This window comes from Dendrobates tinctorius, unplaced genomic scaffold (assembly GCF_039654945.1).
Source record: "Dendrobates tinctorius isolate UK_male_01 unplaced genomic scaffold, ASM3965494v1 ptg000155l, whole genome shotgun sequence".
NCBI classification, from domain to species: Eukaryota; Metazoa; Chordata; class Amphibia; order Anura; family Dendrobatidae; genus Dendrobates; species Dendrobates tinctorius.
The window spans coordinates 22,351,610-22,372,510 of record NW_027361822.1 but is presented as its reverse complement, the minus strand read 5'-3'; the positions used below and the strand labels follow the sequence as shown (position 1 = coordinate 22,372,510).

Below are 20,901 nucleotides of genomic sequence, written 5' to 3'. Positions count from 1 at the left end.
CCAGATCTTTGCCACAGATGGTTACCTGCATCCAGACCACCCCTGCGACCGGGATAGGCAAGTGGTTGGCAGCTATTAATTTAATCACGGGGCCCCACTCAGGCTGCTTCGCTTCAAGTGAAATGTCTTCGTTAATAGGTTTCAGACATTGTAGTGACCTGTGAGCCCATATACATCAGGCAAAGTACTACTCGGCCATCCAGTTCGACCCACACGAGGGGGCATGTGGAAACTAAATTTATGGGACTTTTGTTAGTCCTTCGTGACAATTCAGGCCCCGGGCGGCTTCCCCCGGATTCAGAGCCCTCTAGTTTAATGGACGTCAGGGCCTACCCTGCCGTGGGCATTCCCGAGCCAAATGTCCAACTTCTCCACAATTGTAACAAGTGAGAGGTCTCCCTCTACAGAACATCCTGACTTCTGGATGAGGTTTGGGGCCCCCTCTACCCCTGGTTGTTTTGGCAGCTCCTACTGGTTTCCTTTACTTCAGCCAGCTCTCCCCGAATTTCTTGGTTTTCCCACCGTAATTCTTCCATCATTTGGGGTTCACTGGTCAGATTAACTGATACTTCTTCACTCCGGACCTTTCCCACCAAGACTGTCACACCCTGTTCCTGCTCGAGTGTGTGTGCCTCGCTACCCACTTCAGACAAGGTCATGTGAGGGTTAACCCACAAACGTTCCCGCAGAGCCTGCTTTGTCAGCACGTCCTGCAAGCCCGTCACCATTTGATCGCGCAGCACTACGTCAGTTGGTCCTACGCCCATTCCCTCTTTTCTAATGATAGCAGTATGAATCTCTTGGAGGGCATTCACGTATTGTGTAACCATCTCCCCCGCCCTTTGCATTCGGCTGAATAGATGTGACCTTAACTTCCCTACGTCCGTGGGGTCCCCATGAGTCTCCTCTAATATTTGCAGCACCTTGTTAAATGTATTTCAGTCTCCCGGGGGTCGTAACATAACCAGGGCCGCCATCAGGGCATGACAGGCATTACACCTGTATGGGGCCCCGGTGATCAGGGGGGCCCGCCCGGGCCCGGCGGCCACGGCGGCGCCTGAGCAAGCTGGGCGCTGCAGCCTGGTTTGCGCTCGCCGCTCAGGTCCTGGCCGGGCCCCCCCTACAATTATTTCAGCGGTTCGGGCCCCCATTCTCCCCCTCAGCCTGCTCTGCCTGTGTCGGATGGTCACTGCAGCACCGCCCCGGCTCACGTGATGTGACGTCACACATTGCCTCTTCACTTCCTCATTCCTGAGAAAGCTGAAGAGCGGTGTGCACGTGGCATCGGTGTGGGAGCGGCTGCAGGCCTGCAGCAGAGCAGAAGACGTTGGGCCCCTGGGCTGGGTGGCAGTCTGACGGTGCTGTGGAGGTAAGTGAATTCTTTTTATGTCTGTATGTCTGGCTGCAGCCTGCTGATCATGGGGATGGGGACATTGGGCCGAGGGCCTGTTGTCTCAGTCTGATCATGGGGGTGAGTCTCTGGGGGCCCCGGCGCCTGGGGCTGGTTGCTGTCTCAACATGGGGGGGAAGTCTGGGGGCCCCGGCGCCGTAGGCTGGTTGATCACAGGGGGGAGTCTGGGGGCCCGGGGGGGCTGGTTGTGTCTTATCATGGGGACATTGGGGGGCCTGGGGGACCCAGGGGCCCAACTGATGATGGGGGGACCCAGGGGCCCGGCTGTCCGTGGGTGGTCACCCAGGGGCCCGCCCGGCTGTTCGTGTGGGATCACCCAGGGGCCCACCTGGCTGTCCATGGGGGGACCCAGGGGCCCAGCTGATGATGTGGGGGACCCAGGGGCCCCCCCAGCTGTCCGTGGGGGGTCACCCAGGGGCCCGCCCGGCTGTCCGTGGGGGATCACCCAGGGGCCCACCCAGCTGTCCGTGGGGGGTCACCCAGGGGCCCGCCCGGCTGTCCGTGGGGGGGTCACCCAGGGGCCCGCCCGGCTGTCCGTGGGGGGTCACCCAGGGGCCCGCACAGCTGTCCGTGGGGGGTCACCCAGGGGCCCGCACAGCTGTCCGTGGGGGGGTCTGGGGGAGCCAGGGGCCCAGCTGATGATGGGGGGGCCTGGCTGTTCACGGGGGGGTCTGAGGGGCCTGGCTGATGGGGGGGTCTGAGTGGCCCAGCTGATGGGGGGGCTCAGGAGGCCCGGCTGATGGGGTGAGCCAGGGCCCAGGGGGACAGATCTCCAGTGCCAAGATTAGTAGGCACATTGTCTCCACCTGCAGCTCAGCCCGTAGTCCTATCCTTTTAGTTATCACAGACTGTGCTGACCAGTACCAGCATGTTGACTGTCTCCTCCTGCAGCTCAGCCCATAGTCCTATCCTTTCCGTCAGCACAGACTGTGCTGCACATGCACAGTACCAGCATGTTGACTGTCTCCACCTGCATCTCAGCCTGTAGTCCTATTCTTTTAGTCAGCATAGACTGTGCTTACTAGTACCAGCATGTTGACTGTGTCCACCTGCAGCTCAGCCCGTAGTCCTATCCTTTTCGTCAGCAGACTGTGCTGCACATGCACAGTACCAGCATGTTGACTGTCTCCACCTGCAGCTCAGCCCGTAGTCCTATCCTTTCCGTCAGCACAGACTGTGCTGCACATGCACAGTACCAGCATGTTGACTGTCTCCACCTGCAGCTCAGCCTGTAGTCCTATCCTTTTAGTCAGCATAGACTGTGCTTACCAGTACCAGCATGTTGACTGTCTCCATCTGTAGCTCAGCCTGTGGTCCTATATGGGGTATCAGCCTACTCAGGACAAATTGCACAACTACTGTTAGGGTCCAATTTCTCATGTTACACTTGGGGAAAAACAAACATTGGGTGTGAAAAGATCATTTTTGTGAAAATAAAATTAGATTTTAGATTGGCGCCTAATAAAAACCAAATACAAGCGGTTAGTATGTTAATCAAAAGCCCAAGACAATAGAAAAGGCCGCTTTGTAAACAGGGTTAAAGTTAGAGTAGAAAAAAAGGGGTTACTAGAAATACTAGGGTCAATGATAATACCCTTTTCTTATGAAAAGTGACTTCTTCCACTCCTGATGAAGTCACGTTAGTGACGAAACGCGTCGAGTAACAAGAGTGGCATCCCGTTCCTGGGACCAGGGCATTCATTATGGCTCGTCATGTTCAGTGAGCATGTCTTTGTTCTGCTAGTAGCAAGGGTGGCTTATCATAAGAAAAGGGTATTACAAAGTGGCCTTTTCTATTGTCTTGGGCTTTTGATTAACATACTATCCGCTTGTATCTGGTTTTTATTAGGTGCCAATCCTATTGCTAACATGGCTGTTTGTTATTTATAAGGTGGCTTGTTGTAATATCATCAATATTTCTTGTTTAAGCATAAGACTTTTTTGATTGTAGAGTTATTTGAAATTCGGAGGATTTCATTGGCCACAACTAATACACTGAATATATGTGTTTATTATGTACTTGTAGCTCTGGCATGCTACATAGAATACGGAACTTTTATTGAATATTGTTGTACATTTATATATTGCCCAGGACCGTCTAGCCGCTCCCTTATATACAGGTCACGTTTGGTGACACCTGCATATATTTTAAATGTTTTTATCATTTGTGGTGTTTTTCTGCACATCTATATGTACTAAAAATTAACTTTATAAGGGTGATCCCTGCATGTGTGTATGTCTACTATGCTTTCTTTTTTTCTATTTGGATCTACTTTTTGACATACAGCGGTTGGATCCCCGATATATTTGGTCTGATTGAGGGCATGGTGAAGTTTTTCGATGAAAGCGCGGAGGGATTTTGGAAGGTTCGCATGGTGAAGGAGGAGCTAGGGTGGAGGCGGAACTGGGGGTGGAGCCTGGGCGGAGTCTCAAGGGGGCCCCATAAATTTTGCCAGTATGGGGCCCCGAAATTCCTAGTGGCAGCCCTGAACATAACGGACTCTCTAGCCTCCCCATCCAAAGCCATCATGGCCACCTCAGCCTCCAGACCAGGGGCCATGTGGTGCATTCTAAGCATCCCCCTCATGCATTCAGTCCAGCTCCATAACATAGAATTACTCCCTGTGAATTTGGGCAAATTATTCAACATTGCCCCCAGTGAAATGCTGGTACTTGGGCTCACCCCAACTGCTTGATCTGCCGCTTCAATGCTGCTAGACTGCATCCTGCCGACTACGCCAAGTGTAGGAAACCACAGGAACGCGGGATGCAGTGATGAGCAAGAGGCAGATCAAGAGTTAAAGGAGATTTATTACAGAGGATACTCCACACAGGGAGCTTATTGGTAATGAATGGGGTGGACGTAGACCGCATAAAACACAGGGGAAATAATAAAGCTGGCTAAGTAACTGGCAAACTTATCAGTCTGAAGTTTTCAGGGCGATACCGGTTGGTGCTTCCACAGTGGCACCGAAGGAAGTGCGTGAAGTCTCTGGCTTGGTCTTGAAGAGAGTCGAGGCACTATCACCTAATAAAAGCAGTGTGTCCGGGCATCCTTGGGTGAGGTCCTGCGGAGACGGAGCAATGTGCGGATCGGGGAGCAGTCTAACTCCACTGGAGTTACGCATAGTTCAGTGTTGGAGGCGGGACAACGCTGTTCAAGGTTGGCCATCCGCCCACGCTGATTTGTGGAACAGCACAGTCAAGGGAGGTGTCCGGCAGAGTACGGCAGTGAGGAACGGCATCCAGGAGTCGTCTCACGGAGAGAGAGTTAACTGTCTCCTGCTGCGTACTCTGTCTTCCCGCCAAGTCTCCCCGGCTCCCGCGCACAGCCCCTTTTATCTCCGTCACACCCCCTTCAGTCCAGTGCAGAGGTTGGTCCAGGTCTGAATGTCTTTCCCCCTGCAACAATGGTGACAGTCCCTTTGGTTCCGGGACCGGCACAGAAGAGGCACCACTGGCCCGGACCATCTTACTACATTTGTGCGTGTGTGTCTGTGAGCATGTGTGTGTGTGATCCATGTACTTTGGTGGCTGGTCTGTATGTGTGTGTGCCCCATGTACTCTGGTGGCTGGTCAGTGTCTGTGCATGTGTGTGTGTCCGTGAGTGTGTGTGTCCCATTTACTCTGGTGGCTGGTCTGTGTGTGTGTGTGTCTGAGTGAGCATGCATGTCCCACGTACTTATGAGGAGGAAGACCGGACCGCAGGTACCTGCGTGCCAGTGTCCAGAACTGTTGAGGCTGCATCCCCTACATCCCGTTGCCTGGATGAAGAAAGAAGGAGCCATATCAACCTCTTGACCCAGGGACCAGTGAGTGCTCTGGCCCTGGAGCATCTGTACAGCAAGTCCGCACCCAAGCACCGCCACCACTGACAGACTGTGAGAAGAAACGTGCAGTGTGACTGTTGGTCACCAAGGAGTGAGGTGTTGAACATTCCAGGCTATTGAGTACTGCATATGTGCTGCCAGAGAGAGATCGGGTGCAGGACTGTCATCTGGGCCCCTATTCACCAGGGTATGTCTGCCGGGCCATGTCGGGCTCAGAGTGTGCCGTAGCCCATGCTCCTCCGGCCACATCAGTTTATGGACAGCCTATGAATATATGTTAAAACAGTCGTTTTTCCATCTGAGACAGTATATAGGCACCTATATTTGTTATCTGTGACTGTTAATGTCTACTTTATTGCTCTACTGCATGCTTGCTATATTAAGCTTATGAGAATATGACTAAACAGCTGTTTTTCTGTCTGAGACAGTATATAGGCACCTATATTTGTCCTTGGGGATTGCCGATTCCTATTGCTCTACTGCTTACTTGAATGAGCCTATGATTTTATGATAGGCAGAGAAATGGCTGTTTTATCTGTTATATTATTATTATTATTTATTTATATAGCGCCATTAATTCCATGGTGCTGTACATGACAAGGGGGTTACATACAAAGTTATAGATATTGTTAACAGTAAACAAGATTCCACAACAAATTTACAATGACAGACTGGTACAGAGGGGAGAGGACCCTGTCCTTGCGGACTTAAATTCTACGGGATAGCGGGGAAAAGACAGAAGGTCGGGGGTGCAGCAGCTCGGGTGGTGATGAGGCGGCAGCATGATTATTGCAGTCTGTAAGCTTTCCTGAAAAGATGGGTTTTCAGGTTCCGTTTCAAGGATCCGAGGGTGGTGGATAATCGGGCGTGTTGAGACATGGCATTCCAGAGGATAGGGGATATTCGGGAGAAATCTTGGAGGCGGTTGTGTGAGGAACGAATAAGTGTGGAGGAGAGTAGGAGGTCTTGGGAGGATCGAAGAGTACGTGAGGGAAGATATTGGGAGATTAGTTCAGAGATATAGGGAGGGGAAAGGTTGTGGATGGCTTTGTAGGTCAGTGTTAGTAGTTTGAACTGGATTCGTTGCGGAATTGGGAGTCAATGGAGGGATTTGCAGAGGGGAGAGACAGGGGAGTAGCGAAGAGAGAGGTGGATTAGTCGGGCAGCAGGATTGAGGACAGACTGGAGTGATGCAAGAGAGTTAGCAGGGAGGCCACAGAGGAGGGTGTTGCAGTAGTCAAGGTGGGAGATGATGAGGGCATGTACAAGAGTTTTAGTAGATTGAGGACTGAGGAAGGTTCACACTAGCGTTTGTGTGCGCAGCATTTCGTCTGCATGCGCAAACACATACAAGCGCATGTTTACGCCGTGTTTTTTATCCGCATCAGCTTAAGCATGATGGTGTAGGGGAAGTGGACTGACCTATGGACTTGTCTCCAGCAGGAGGGTAATGTACAGTGTGCTTGACTTGGACTGCTGGATATGAAGTTGGGAGACAGCTAGAAATAGGAGAAGGATGGTGAAGTACTGGGTTTGACCACTGGGGGAGACTAAAGACAGCAGAAACAGAAGGAGGTGTAGTGCTGTAGTTTGGCCACAGGATGGCAGCAGAGAGTAGTGAGAAAAGGGCTTTACATCAGCGTAGGCTATGAAACCACAGAGTCATGGGGGGCGGGGTTACAGGAGCTCTAGAGGGGAATTTCCATAGAGAGGGAATATAAGGCCTGTTTCACACTTCCGTTTTTTCAAATCCGTCAAAATCCGTTGGTTTCCGTAAAAAAACGGATCCGCCATTTTTTTGCAGGATCCGTTTTTTGTCCCATAGACTTCCATTAGTGGTTACCGCGGATCCGTCAAAAAAACGGATCCGTTTTTTTAAAAACGGATCCGTTTGCATCAGTTTCCGTCAAAAAAACGGAAACGGATCCGTTTGGCGGACACAAAAACGGAAGTGTGAAACAGGCCTAAGAAGGTGTAGAGAGTTCCAGAAGGAGTCAGTCCAGGGAGAGGAGCTCAGGAGAGGAGAAGACTGAAAGGAGAGAAAGACCGAGAAGAAGCTCCAGGAGGGACTGATAACAAAGACGGTCAGGGGGGTGGCCCTGACAGGAGAAGCCGCAGAACAGAGGAGGCCCGGGGGTACCAGAGATGGACGGACTTGGATGGGTGAAGCGCTGTGATGGTAGGCCTAGGGCAGCCACAGTGAAAGAGCCGGGAGGGATGTCAATTAGGAAAAGGAAGAGAAGTGAAAGTACCCGGGTCTGTGTGCGGAAGTTGTCGTGCAGCTGCTGTGTGGTGCTGCGGGTCGTCGAGAGGACGGCCAATAAAGAAGACCTGTTGGACACACTTCAGTCTCTGTCTCAGTCTGTTCACGGTGGAGAGGGACCACCCCCCAGTCGGCACATGTACCTACATTTGGCACAGTCGGCAGGACCATCACCGCTAACACCCCATCTTCAGCGGAAAGCCTGCACCGAAGATCCAAAGGAACCAAGCTGAATGGGTTGAAGATTTCCCCTTGTGGATTACAAACGTGGACTGTGTTCGGGATTGTTGGCTTCCATCAGGCGGTTCTGGAACAGAAAAGGACTTTGCAGGATGGCCGTGGCATACCAGCGCCAGAAGGAATCACAGGAGTTTGCTGCTAGATTGAATCATCAGGGGCTGAGCCGAACCCGCCCCCTCATGCTGGACCCTGAAAGATGGGTGGAGGGGCCAACCAATGCCCCACCCAAGGACGGGAGTGGCCTAGGTGGAAAAGCTGGGTGCGGCTGCTTGACGCCATTGAGCTGCTGGACATCAGACGAGATGCGACGCTGCAGCTGCCGTGGCCTCGGACGCCTGGAATGGAGGTGGCGCCAGGAGACCGAGTCCCGTCGGGAGACCTGCCCGAGAAGAGGAACGACCCCGGACCCTGCTGGAACACCCGCTGGAGGAATCTTCACGGAGTCTCCCCCCGGAGCCATCAGGCCTGTAGGTTGGCCCTGTAGGACGGCGGGGCGAAGACCATCGGTTGCTGAAGGAGCTGCGGGATGGCTTGTCGGGAGCCGCGGCGCCGGGGAAGGTGAGCGTTCCCCTGGCCCAGCCAGCGGCACCACAGGCAGTTCCCGCCCTCACACCCCATGCATGAGACAGGCCCCGGGGCCCCAACACCGGCCCTCGGCCTCCCCGCCCGACCTCTCGCTCTCCAGCGACCCCGGATCCAGAAAATTCCGTGGCCCCTGCAAGGCCGACCGATGCTCTCGCCAATGAACCCAAGCCGCCCAGCGGCACCACGTCCCTGGCGCGGAATCGACCCGCGGCCGCCCCTGCCGCAGTCGACCTTCCTGCGGCGGCTTATCCATTGAAGCCTGCCGCCGCTTCGGCCCCGCTCCAGATCGCCGCGGTGGCCGGGCCGCCAGTTGCCGCGGCCTACTCACCGGCATCCGCGGCCGCCGCTCCATCCTCGGCCTTGGCTGCGGCCTACTCGCTGGTGCCCGCGGCCGCTTTGGTCCCGGCTGCGGCCTACTCCGCGGCTGCTTCCACTTCACTCCCGGTGCCGGCTGCAGCCTACTTGTCAGGCGCCTTGGCCTACTCACCGATGCCTGCGGCCGCCTCTGCCCCATCCGCGACTCCGGTTGCGGCCTGCTCGCCGATACCTGCTGCTGCCTCTACTCCACTTGTGGTCTCTGTTCCGGCCTACCCGGGGTACCCCCAGCCACCTCTACTCCGCTCCAGGCTCCGGTCGTGGCCTACTTACCGGGACCCGCTGCTGCCCCTGTCCCACGTCCGGCCCCAGCTGCGGCTGGTCTGCCAGCACTTGCGGCTGTCTCTGCTCCGCTCTCGGCCCCGGCCGCATCCCCCACTTGTCTAGCTCCGAGGCCTACACCGGGCCTTCTGCCGGGGTTGCTTAAGTCATTGAACAGAAGAAGGCCAAGGAGCAGAAGGTCTGGGCGCTGCTGCATGCCAAGGGGGAAGCAGCCATGACCGTCCCCCGGTCTACCGGGTGGCTCGTGCACACCAACCCGGCAAAGGGCTATGGCTTTATTCGGGACCTTGCAACCAGCCACAAAGTATACCTCAATGTGGCTTCCATCAAGCACAAGCGGGCTTTGCGGGAGGAAGACCTGGTCTCCTACTACAAGGAGTATTGCCCCCGCGGCTACTATGCTGTGGCAGTCATCGCTCACCCCGAGGGGTATGCACCCCCATAAAGGAGAATAGGACTCCTGGGTCCCAGGCAACAGGGACAATCGGGGCCTAGGGCAGTTAAAAGCATTCCGTGGACTTCACGGCTGTGGAGTTCCCTGCTGTTGGCGGAAACATCGGCCGTCAGGAGATGGCCTGAAGTATCCTTAAAAAATGGACTGCTGGGACTGCTGTGCGCCGTTGCACGGCGTGGGGACAGTTCTACGTCCTCAAATGGGGTAACATATGCCCACTCCTGATGTGGTGGGGATGCATGTGGGGGAGTGCTTTCCTCAAAGGAAGGGGGAGCACTAATGTTTACGTTTTTGATTAGAAATAAGAAAGTTAAAATGTTATGCTTTACTTAAAAATGAAAAAAAGAGAAAAGTAAGAGCGAAAAGAGAGGAAAAAGTTTAAAATAACAGTATTAAATGTAATCTGGTTGAAATTACGTATAGTATGTATAAGATAGTTTGAAATGTTATTTGCATAAAAATAATGTTCAACAGGTCCCGGGTACTAAGTGAAGAGAAAAACGCCGACCATGACTGATTTAACTTGAAGGGACAAGGAAACAGGTGGAATTGAAACAGACAGCGGTCCATAGATCAGGTCCTGAGTACCACGAACACCCCAAAAGAGAGAGGGAAGCGGACTATGACATGGAAAGTTAAAAGTCCTCGGTCATTGCACTCCAAAAAGGGAAAAAGGGCAACGAACTGTGACTTAGAAGGTTAAAAGGCCTTGGTCATTGCGCTGAGATGCTGAACGTGAGAAAAGTGGGAAGTACGCACCCATAGAGGAATCCGGGTGGTCCTATCCCAACAGGAAGGAATTGTCATAGTGGCATACGCGCTGGCGAGTAGCCGTAAGCTACTCGGAGCATGACTGTCTCTGGTGTTATTTCTTTAGTGCGCACTGATCAATATCCATTGGGCCAGGAGCAGGCAACTGGTGAACATTTCTTATTGTTCAACCTAACACCACCTGACCTGTGAAGACCTGTGAAGACTCAGACGTCAAGGTTAGATTTCAGAAAGGCAGATTTTAAGGGATTCAGAAAGAGAATTGGAGGGATCCAATGGCTGGATATCCTTAAGGACAAAAATGTCCAGGAAGGATGGGAAATCTTGAAAAATGAAATTCTCGAAGCACAGTTGTTAACAATTCCGAAAAGAGGGAAGAATAGGAAGCATTTAAGGAAACCAGGATGGATGAACACAGAACTTAAGCACATGCTAAAAAGGAAGAAAAAAATGTTTATAAAATGGAAAGAGGGAGGCATATCTAAAGAAGAATATAATGCTGTCTGCAGAACCTGCAGGGCACAAATCAGATTATCTAAAGCTGAAAATGAATTGAGGCTTGCAAGAGATGTCAAAAGCAATAATAAAGGATTTTGGGGATATGTCAAAAGTAAAAGAAAAGTCAAAGATGCTATAGGATTTTTACAGGATGAAAATGATGAAATGGTAAGACAGGATGTTGAGAAGGCTGAACTTTTAAATTCCTATTTTGCATCTGTTTTCTCTCAGAAAGGAAATGTAACATCAACTGTTATTCACTGTCCTATTAAGAGAATAGAAGAATCCAGGATATCTATAAACAGAAAGATAGTGAGGAAACACTTAGCTAACTTAAATGAATTCAAGTCTCCAGGTCCAGATGAATTACACCCCAGAGTACTGAAGGAGATAGCAGAAAAAATTTTTGAACCCCTCTCCATAATCTTTGAAAATTCTTGGAGAACAGGAGAAGTGTCAGAAGACTGGAGAAGAGCAAATGTTGTTCCTATCTACAAAAAGGGGAAGAAGGTGGACCCAGGCAACTATAGGCCGGTGAGTCTGACTTCTATACCAGGAAAGATCTTTGAACAAATTATTAAACAACATGTATGTCAATACCTGGATAAGAATGAAGTGATTAAACAGTCAGCATGGGTTTGTAACTAATAAGTCATGTCAGACTAACTTAATTTCCTTCTATGACGGTATCACTGATTGGGTGGATCAAGGAAATGCTGTAGATATAGTATATCTTGACTTCAGCAAAGCATTTGACAAAGTATCTCATACAATCCTTATTGAAAAAATGACTAAGTATGGAATGGACAAGGCAACTGTTAGGTGGATTAATAACTGGCTTAGTGATCGGACCCAAAGAGTGGTCGTAAATAGCTGCACATCCAGTTGGAAGAATGTCTCAAGTGGGGTACCACAGGGCTCTGTCCTGGGCCCTGTATTGTTCAACATCTTTATCAACGATTTAGATGAAGGAATTGAGGGTAAACTGATTAAATTTGCTGATGACACAAAGCTAGGAGGGATAGCTAATACTAGAGAAGAGAGAGAGAGGATTCAAAAAGATTTAAATAAACTGGAGAAGTGGGCAGCAACTAACAGAATGGTTTTTAACAGGGAGAAATGCAAAGTACTACATCTGGGCAATAAAAATGAAAAAAGCATATATAGAATGGGAGGAATAGGGCTAAGTGACAGCACATGTGAAAAAGACTTGGTTATACTAATAGATCACAGACTGAATATGAGTCAACAGTGTGATGCAGCAGCAAAAAAGGCAAATGCAATTCTAGGATGTATTAACAGAAGCATACAGTCTAGATCACGTGAAGTCATTATTTCCCTCTATTCCTCGTTGGTCAGACCTCATCTGAAATATTGTGTCCAGTTTTGGGCACCACATTTTAAAAAAGACATCAACAAACTGGAGCAAGTTCAGAAAAGAGCGACCAGAATGGTGACCGGTCTGCAAACCCTGTCTTATGAGGAAAGGTTGCAGGATTTGGGAATGTTTAGTTTGCAAAAGAGAAGACTGAGAGGAGACTTAATAGCTGTCTACAAATATCTAAAGGGCTGTCACATTGTAGAAGGATCAACTTTATTCTCATTTGAACAAGGAAAGACTAGAAGCAATGGGATGAAACTAAATGGGAGGAGACACAGATTAGATATTAGAAAAAACTTTTTGACAGTTAGAGTGATCAATGAGTGGAACAAGCTGCCACGAGAAGTGGTGAGTTCTCCTTCAATGGAAGTCTTCAAACAGAGGCTGGACAGACATCTGACTGGGATGATTTAGCGAATCCTGCTTTGAGCAGGGGGTTGGACCAGATGGCCCAGGAGGTCCCTTCCAACTCTACGATTCTATGATTCTACGATTCTCCTCTGATGTGATTGCACATCAGAAGAGAGAGAAATGGGGTCCCCTATCCCCGCCTGGTACCTCCCGGTGGTCCTCGGCCCTCCTGCCTCCTCCTGTGGGCGCCGACATCTTCTTCCTGCCGGCACATTCCATTCATTCATTGAACGTACATTTTGATGACTGTGATAAGCCAGTACTATCTCTATGCTGATGACACCCAATTATATGCTTCCTCTCCTGACATCATGCCTACCTTTTTAGAAAACACCAGCGATTGTCTAAACGCTATGTCTAACATCAAGTCCTCACAATATCTGAACCTGAACCTGTCAAAGACTGAACTCCTTGTGTTTCCTCCCTCTACTAATGTACCTATACCCGACATTGCCATTTCTGTGTGTGGTTCCACTATTACTCCCCAGCAACATGTCCGCTGTCTTGGGGTCATACTTGACTCCGAGCTTTCATTCACCCCCCACATCCGATCACTGGCTCGCTCTTGTTATCTGCACCTCAAAAACATTTCTAGAATTCGACCTTTTCTTACTTTTGACTCCGCAAAAACTCTTACTGTTTCTCTTATTAATACTCGTCTGGACTATTGTAACTCTCTACTAATCAGTCTCCCTCTTAACAAACTCTCCCGGCTCCAATCTGTCCTGAATTCTGCAGCCAGGATTATATTCCTCGCCAATCGTTACACCAATGTCTCTACCTTGTGCCAGTCATTACACTGGCTACCCATCCACTCCAGAATCCAGTACAAACTTATTACCCTCACCCACAAAACACTCCATAGCTCAGCACCACCCTACATCTCCTCCCTCATCTCAGTCTACCACCCTACCCGTGCCCCCCGTTCTGCTGATGACCTGAGGCTAGCATCCTCAATAGTGTTGAGCGATACCATCCGATATCGTGAAATATTGGATCGGACCGATACCCAAAAAGTATCGGATATCGCTGATTCCGATACTGCAAACCAATGCAAGTCAATGGGACAGAAATATCGGAATTAAAATAAACCCTTTCTTTCTTTGTAGGTTAATTCTACATGAAGAAAAACAACTAATAATAATGTAGAATGTATTGGGGGAGCTGGAGGAGACATTAAAGGCATAGAGGGTTAGCCCAATCAAATGGAATAGCAGGAAATATTTTTTTTTTTTTTTTAAGACGTTCGGAGTTACAAAGATATTGACTATGTTAACCTTTTTTATATTTTGGCAGATTCTTCTTCTTCTTCTTTTTTTTTTTTACATTCTTCATATTCTTCTTATTCAACTATTATTCTTCTTCATATTCTACTTCTTCATCTTCTTACTATTCTTCTTCTTCATCATATTCTTATTTGTGACAGGCATTCCTGTAGTTATCTATAAAAGTTTGAAGATTACACCAGCCGTTCTGCCTGTCACAAAAGATTTACAACAGGATTTGTCCGCGTTCAGTTTGGCCTGCAGCAGCAGGCATTTTCCTGGGGCACCACGAAGAGGAACGGACTCACCCCCATACACTGTTTTGTCTTCTTCTGCTTATAATTTAGATAATATCTTTTGCTCTGATTTTTAGTCTTCTGCTTAATGTTCTTCTGCTTTTTGTTCTTTTGTCTCTTGTTGTTCTGTATCTTGGTGGCTGTCTTCATGTTTTGTCCTCTTGGTCATCTTCAGGGTCATCTTTTTGGTCTTCTTGGGGTGGTCTTCAGGGTCGTCGTCAGGGAGATCCAGAGTGATTACCAAAGACCATTTCAAAAAGTTTGAAAATGGAAATGTAGCAGAAGGTACAAGAAGGCTGAGGAACTGCTGAGGACCAGCTGACGGTGCCGGAACCCGGATGGGTAGCAGAAGGAACAAGAGCCAATGGCACTACCGAGGACCAGCTGACGTTACTGGAACCCGGTGACTAAGCAGGAGGTACCTGTGCTAGAAAGCACTACCAAGGACCAGCAGACGTTGATGGAACTCGGATACCGAGATGGAGGCACCTAAGCCAAAGGCACTGCCGAGAACCAGCTGACGGTGCTGGAACCCGGAGGGGCAGCAGAAGGAACAAGAGGCAATGGAACTACCGAGGAACAGGTGACGGTGCTGGAACCCGGTTGGGTAGCAGAAGGAACAAGAGCCAATGGCATTACCGAGGACCAGCTGACGGTACTGGAACCCGGTGACTAAGCAGGAGGTACCTGTGCTAGAAAGCACTACAAAGGACCAGCAGACGTTGCTGGAACTCAGATACCGAGAAGGAGGCACCTAAGCCAAAGGCACTGCCGAGAACCAGCTGGCGGTGCTGGAACCCGGATGGATAGCAGAAGATACCCATGAAAAACAAAGTTGCAAGGCCGCGAGCCGGCCGCAGTTACCGAAACCCACAGTCCTACAGGGGGTGCTTGTCCTATTGGCACTACGGAACCAGCCTTTATTGCCAGAACCCACAGCCCACATAGGAAGCACCTAAACTGCAGGCACCATAGAGTCCGCTAACCCGACCGCAACACGACAGGACTATGTATTGGTGCCAAAGTGGAGTTGACACTTCCCTGAAACAGCTGACGGTGCTGGAACCCGGTGACTAAGCAGGAGGTACCTGTGCTAGAAAGCACTACCAATGACCAGCAGACGTTGCTGGAACTCGGATACTGAGAAGGAGGCACCTAAGCCAAAGGCACTGCCGAGAAACAGCTGACGGTGCTGGAACCCGGATGGGTAGCAGAAGGTACCCATGAAAAACAAAGTTGCAAGGCCGTGAGCGTCCGCAGTTACCAAAACCCACAATCCTACAGGGGGTGCTTGTCCTATTGGCACTACGGAACCAGCCTTTATTGCCAGATCCCGCAGCCCACCTAAACTGCAGGCAGAATAGAGTCGGCTAACCCGACCGCAACACGACAGGACAACGTATTGGTGGCAAAGTGACGTTGACACTACCCGGAAACAGCTGGCGTGCTGGAACCAGGCTGGGCAGGAGGGAGTACCTGTGCCAAAGACACTTCTGAGCAACAACTGGCGGTGTTGGAGCCCAGGGATTACAGTAGAAACAGAGTGTAGGCAGAGGCCTAATTGGAACAAGTTTAAAATCTGGAGTAGTGTGAGTGTGGACAGAGCAGGCGAAATTGCCGGACACACAGCAGGGGATCAGCTGACGTTACTGAACCCCACTAACACTGGAGCATGTTTTTCTCTGTGCAGACGGCACTTCTGAGCAACAACTGGCGGTGTTGGAGCCCAGGGTGTTATGAATGGGTCACCGAGGAGAAAAAGGCAAAACAAGCTAAGTCACAGAAAACCAGAGAGGTTGGTAACTATGCAGATTGCAGATCCCTGATCTTACCACACAACTAGCAGTAGCCGTGGAGCGTGCCTACGATGTTCCTAGATGCCTCGTCACGGCCGGAGGACTAAATAAGCCTAAAGCAAGAAAAGGGAAAACTAACTGCCCCAGAGCAGACCCCAAAGGAATAGATAGCCCCCACACATGTATTGACGGTGAAACAAGCTGAAGGCACAAACACAGGCAGGAAAATAGGCTGAGCAAATGATGGGGCCCAAACTAACTATACAGGAAAGGAAAGGAGAGACACTGTCTGCAACCTGCAAAAAACCCTACAAAAATCATGTCCAAACACTTCTGATAGCAAAATTAACCCTGAAGTCACTAGACTTCTCCCTCTATATCAGCACTCTGAAATATTCTGAGATAGAGCAAAAAGAGACTTAACTAGTAAGGGACAAAAAGCCAATTGGCAAAATACTGATAAATAAGAGTGGAAATTCAGCACAGTCCCCAGCAGGGGCTGGCTGACCACACCAAAAAAAACTGAATAGACCAACAAAATCAAGTGTGAACATTAGCAGAAAAACTTAGCTTTAGATGACTGGAACAGAGCTGAAAAACAAGAGCTGACAAGCCAGAAGGAATCACCAGCACCAGAATAGGGCGTTGGCCATCTTAAATCCAATCTGAGACTCCTGAGATCCAATCATCTTCCTCATTCTCAGGTGGCAGATCTCCACCGATCAAATCAGCCTCTCTACCTCCTGTTACCACCAGAGGGAGTCGGGAAGGAGAACTCACAACTGGTGAACCAGAGAATGAACTCACAACAGTACCCCCCCTTGAGGAGGGGTCACCGAACCCTCATCCATGCCACCAGGCCGATCAGGATGGGCCCGGTGAAAAGCACGAACCAATCTATTGGCATGAATATCGGAGGCAGAGACCCAAGAATTATCCTCCTGACCATAACCCTTCCATTTGACCAAATACTGGAGTCTCCGTCTAACCAAACGAGAATCCAATATTTTCTCTACCTCATATTCCACATTGCCTTCAACCAACACAGGGTCAGGAGGTGCTGCCATAGGAACCACTGGCTCAACAAACCTCTTCAACAGAGATTTGTGAAATACGTTATGGATCTTGAACGTAACTGGAAGAGCCAATCGAAATGAAAACAGGATTAAGAATTTCCAAAATCTTATAAGGACCAATAAATCTTGGCTTAAATTTAGGAGATGCGACCTTCATAGGAATGTTGTGAGTTCATTTTCCCCTTCGTCACTGAGGTCTGGTGAACTCCCTATTCTGGTGAAGGAAGGTAATGAGCCTAATTATCAGGCACCTGAACCTGATGAGGATGATTGGCTGAGTGGAGTCACGGACTGGATATAAGGCTGCCGACGCCCTTCTGCCCTGCGGGTGATTTCTCTGTGGACTTCTAGGACACCAGTCTGATTCCTGCTCCTCTAAGCCAAGTTTTTCTGCTTTGCCTGTTTGCATTAGTGTTTTGTTTTTATTTTCCTTGCTTTTCTGGATTCTGCCATTCCCTGCTGGGGTGAGCCGAATTTCCTTTTGCCTGTAGCTCTGTCTTCAGAATATTCCTGAGTACTGACATAGCTTTTTTGAAGCCTAGCGTCTTCAGGGCCTTTTTCACTGTCAGTCTGCTGGCTCTTATTTTCATAGGGTTTTTCACGGATTGCAGACAGTAGCCTTCCTGTCCTTTTCTATCTAGCTAGATTGGGCCCCGTCTTTGCTCAGTCTATCTTTCTGCCTGTGTTAGTGTTTTCATCTTGCTTCACCATCATTATATGTTGGGGGCTGCCTACTGCTTTGGGGTCTGCTCTGGGGCAGTTTAGTTTTCCCCTTTCTTTCTTTAGGCATAGCTATTTCTCCAGCTGTGATCGAGGGGTCTAGGGCATCGTAGGAACCCCCCACGGCTACTGCTAGTTGTGTTGATAGGTTCAGGGGTCTGCAATCCGATAGCTGCCAACTTCTCTGGTTTTCTGGACTTAGCTAGCATTTCTGTTTTTGCCTCCTACGGTGACTCAATCATAACAGAATCACCCGCCATACCGCAGATCCTAGGGTACTCAATTGCAGGAAAGAATTTAAAAAAAAAAAAAATAAAAAAAAAAATAAAAGTTTGTATATTTTTTCCTCTATATCTCTGAGGCCGTAGGGGGAATTTTTTTTCTCTCAATGGAGATAAAGCAATTGTCTGATCATGTGGAGCAGCTCGCTGCGGAAGTGCGGGGAATTTCCGCCTACCTTGCTCATTCGCATGCTGTGGAACCAAAGATCCCTACACCTGATGTATTTTTTGGGGATCGATCTAAATTTTTGAGTTTCAAAAATAATTGTAAATTATTTTTTGCCTTGAAGCCTAACTCGTCAGGGAGCTCCGCGCAGCAGGTTAAAATTGTCATCTCTTTGCTGCGTGGCGATCCCCAGGATTGGGCATTTTCTTTGAAACCAGATGATCCTATTTTGACTAATGTGAACGCATTCTTTCAAGCTTTGGGGTTGCTGTATGACGAACCTAATGCTATTGATCAGGCTGAAAAGACCCTGTTGGCATTGAACCAGGGTCGAGATTCTGCAGAGTTGTACGGTCAAAAGTTCCGAAAGTGGGCGGTCCTTACTACCTGGAATGATAATGCCTTGGCTGCTCTCTTTCGGAAGGGTTTGTCAGAAGCCGTAAAAGATACTATGGTGGGATTTCCTGTTCCTTCTGGTCTGGACGATTCTATGTCATTAGCCATTCAGGTTGATCGGCGTTTACGTGAACGCATGATTGCACGAGAGGTGTTGCCACCGGTTGAACAGACGTCTGAACCTATGCAATGTGATAGAGTTTTGCCTAAGGCGCAACGTCAGGAGTTCAGAAGGCGTAATAAGCTGTGTTTTTTCTGTGGAGATGCCTCGCATATTATTTCTGTTTGTCCTAAACGAGAGAAACGCTTTGCACACACGTTTTCTGTTGGTGGTGTTCAACCTAAGTTTCTTCTGGCAATTACTCTGATCTGCTCCCTGTCCACATTTTCCGCCAAGGCTTTTGTGGATTCGGGAGCAGCGCTAAACCTAATGGACTTGGATTTTGCTAAACGTTTTGGATTTCCGATGACACCTCTGCAGACGCCTATCCCTTTGAGGGGGATTGATGCTACTCCTTTGGCTAAAAATAAACCTCAGTTTTGGACCCAGGTGGTCATGCGGGTCGCCCCAGACCATCAAGAAAATTGCAGATTTTTGGTGTTGCATGGTCTGCATGATGCCGTTGTTCTGGGGTTTCCCTGGTTGCAAATTCATAATCCAGTTTTGGATTGGAAATCTGTGTCTGTGGTGAGTTGGGGTTGTCGGTGTACCTTTAGTGAGGCTCCGTTTTTTTCCACCTCTCCTCAGTCGCATGATGTTCCTGACTATTTGGCGGACTTTTATGATGTATTTAGTGAGAATGAGTCTGCGTCCTTGCCTCCTCATAGGAGATATGACTGTGCACTTGAACTAAGCCCGGGGTGTAAATTTCCCAAGGGTCGGCTCTTCAATTTATCTGTACCCGAGCATGAGGCTATGCGGTCCTATATTAAGGAGGCGTTGGAGAAGGGTCATATTAGACCATCCTCTTCACCCTTAGGTGCCGGGTTTTTTTTGTGGCCAAAAAGGATGGTTCTTTCAGGCCTTGTATTGATTATCGTGCCCTCAATAAAATTGCTATTAAATATCAGTATCCGTTACCCCTGATTTCGGATCTATTCTCTAGAGTTAGAGGTGCTTGCTGGTTTACCAAGCTTGACCTCAGGGGGCGTATAATCTTATCCGCATTAAGCAGGGGGATGAATGGATGACGGCGTTTAATACTCCGGAGGGACATTTTGAGTACCTGGTTATGCCTTTTGGGCTCACGAATGCCCCTTCTGTCTTCCAGTGCTACATGAACGATATTTTCCGAGATTTTGTCGATAAATTTTTGATTATCTATCTGGATGATATTTTGATCTTCTCCAAGGATTGGGATTCTCATGTGGAACATATTCGGACTGTGTTCCGGATCTTGAGGGAGAATTCCCTGTATGTCAAAGGATCGAAATGCCTTTTTGGAGTACAGAGGATTTCATTTTTGGGATTTATTTTGTCTCCGTCAACTATTGAAATGGACCCGGCCAAGGTACAGGCCATTTATGATTGAGTTCAGCCCACTTCTTTGAAGACCCTCCAGAAGTTTTTGGGTTTTGCTAACTTTTATCGGAAATTTATAGCAAAATTTTCGAGTATTGCCAAGCCATTGACTGATCTGACTAAGAAGGGTGCTGATGTGTTGAATTGGTCTCCGGAGGCTGTTGCTTCCTTTCAGGAGCTGAAGCAAAGATTTACCTCCGCCCCGGTTTTGCGGCAACCTGATGTCTCACTCCCGTTCCAGGTAGAGGTGGATGCTTCTGAGATTGGTGCAGGAGCTGTTTTGTCCCAAAAGGATCCTGTAACAGCTAAAATGAATCCCTGTGCTTTCTTTTCCCGAAAGTTCTCTCCATCTGAACGTAACTATGATGTGGGGAATCGGGAACTGTTAGCCATGAAATGGGCATTTGAGGAGTGGAGACATTGGTTGGAGGGAGCTAAACATCAAGTTGTGGTCCTCACTGACCACAAGAATTTGATTTATCTAGAGTCGGCTAAACGCTTGAACCCTAGACAAGCTAGGTGGGCCTTGTTTTTTACACGTTTTGATTTTGTGGTCTCTTTTCTTCCTGGAACTAAGAATGTCAAGGCAGACGCCCTCTCTAGGAGTTTCTTTGCTGATTCTCCTGTGGTGACCAAGCCTGCTACCATCTTAGGCGAAGGGGTAGTTCTTTCTGTCATCTCGCCCGATTTGAGACTTGCTCTGCAAGAGTTCCAGGAGGACAAACCTGAGCGTTGTCCCAGTGGAAAGTTGTATGTTCCTGACCAGTGGAAGAAGAGAGTGATGTCTGAAGTTCATTGCTCTGCATTGGCTGGTCATCCAGGTATTTTTGGTACTAGAGATCTGATGAGTCGCTCTTTTTGGTGGCCCACCTTGTCTCATGA

The 20,901-nt window shown here is 49.2% G+C and overlaps 1 long non-coding RNA gene and 1 pseudogene across 1 annotated transcript in view; one reads left to right on the top strand and one right to left on the bottom strand.

Moving 5' to 3' along the window:
- Window positions 1-20,901, bottom strand: part of LOC141051121 (uncharacterized) — a 108,150-nt pseudogene that overhangs the window by 49,143 nt on the left and 38,106 nt on the right.
- The window catches only part of LOC141051141 (uncharacterized), a 42,508-nt gene continuing 22,580 nt past the window's right edge, over window positions 974-20,901 (top strand). The window contains exon 1 of the long non-coding RNA XR_012220577.1: window positions 974-1,369. This is a non-coding gene — a long non-coding RNA (uncharacterized lncRNA). The remainder of the gene's footprint in view (window positions 1,370-20,901) is intronic.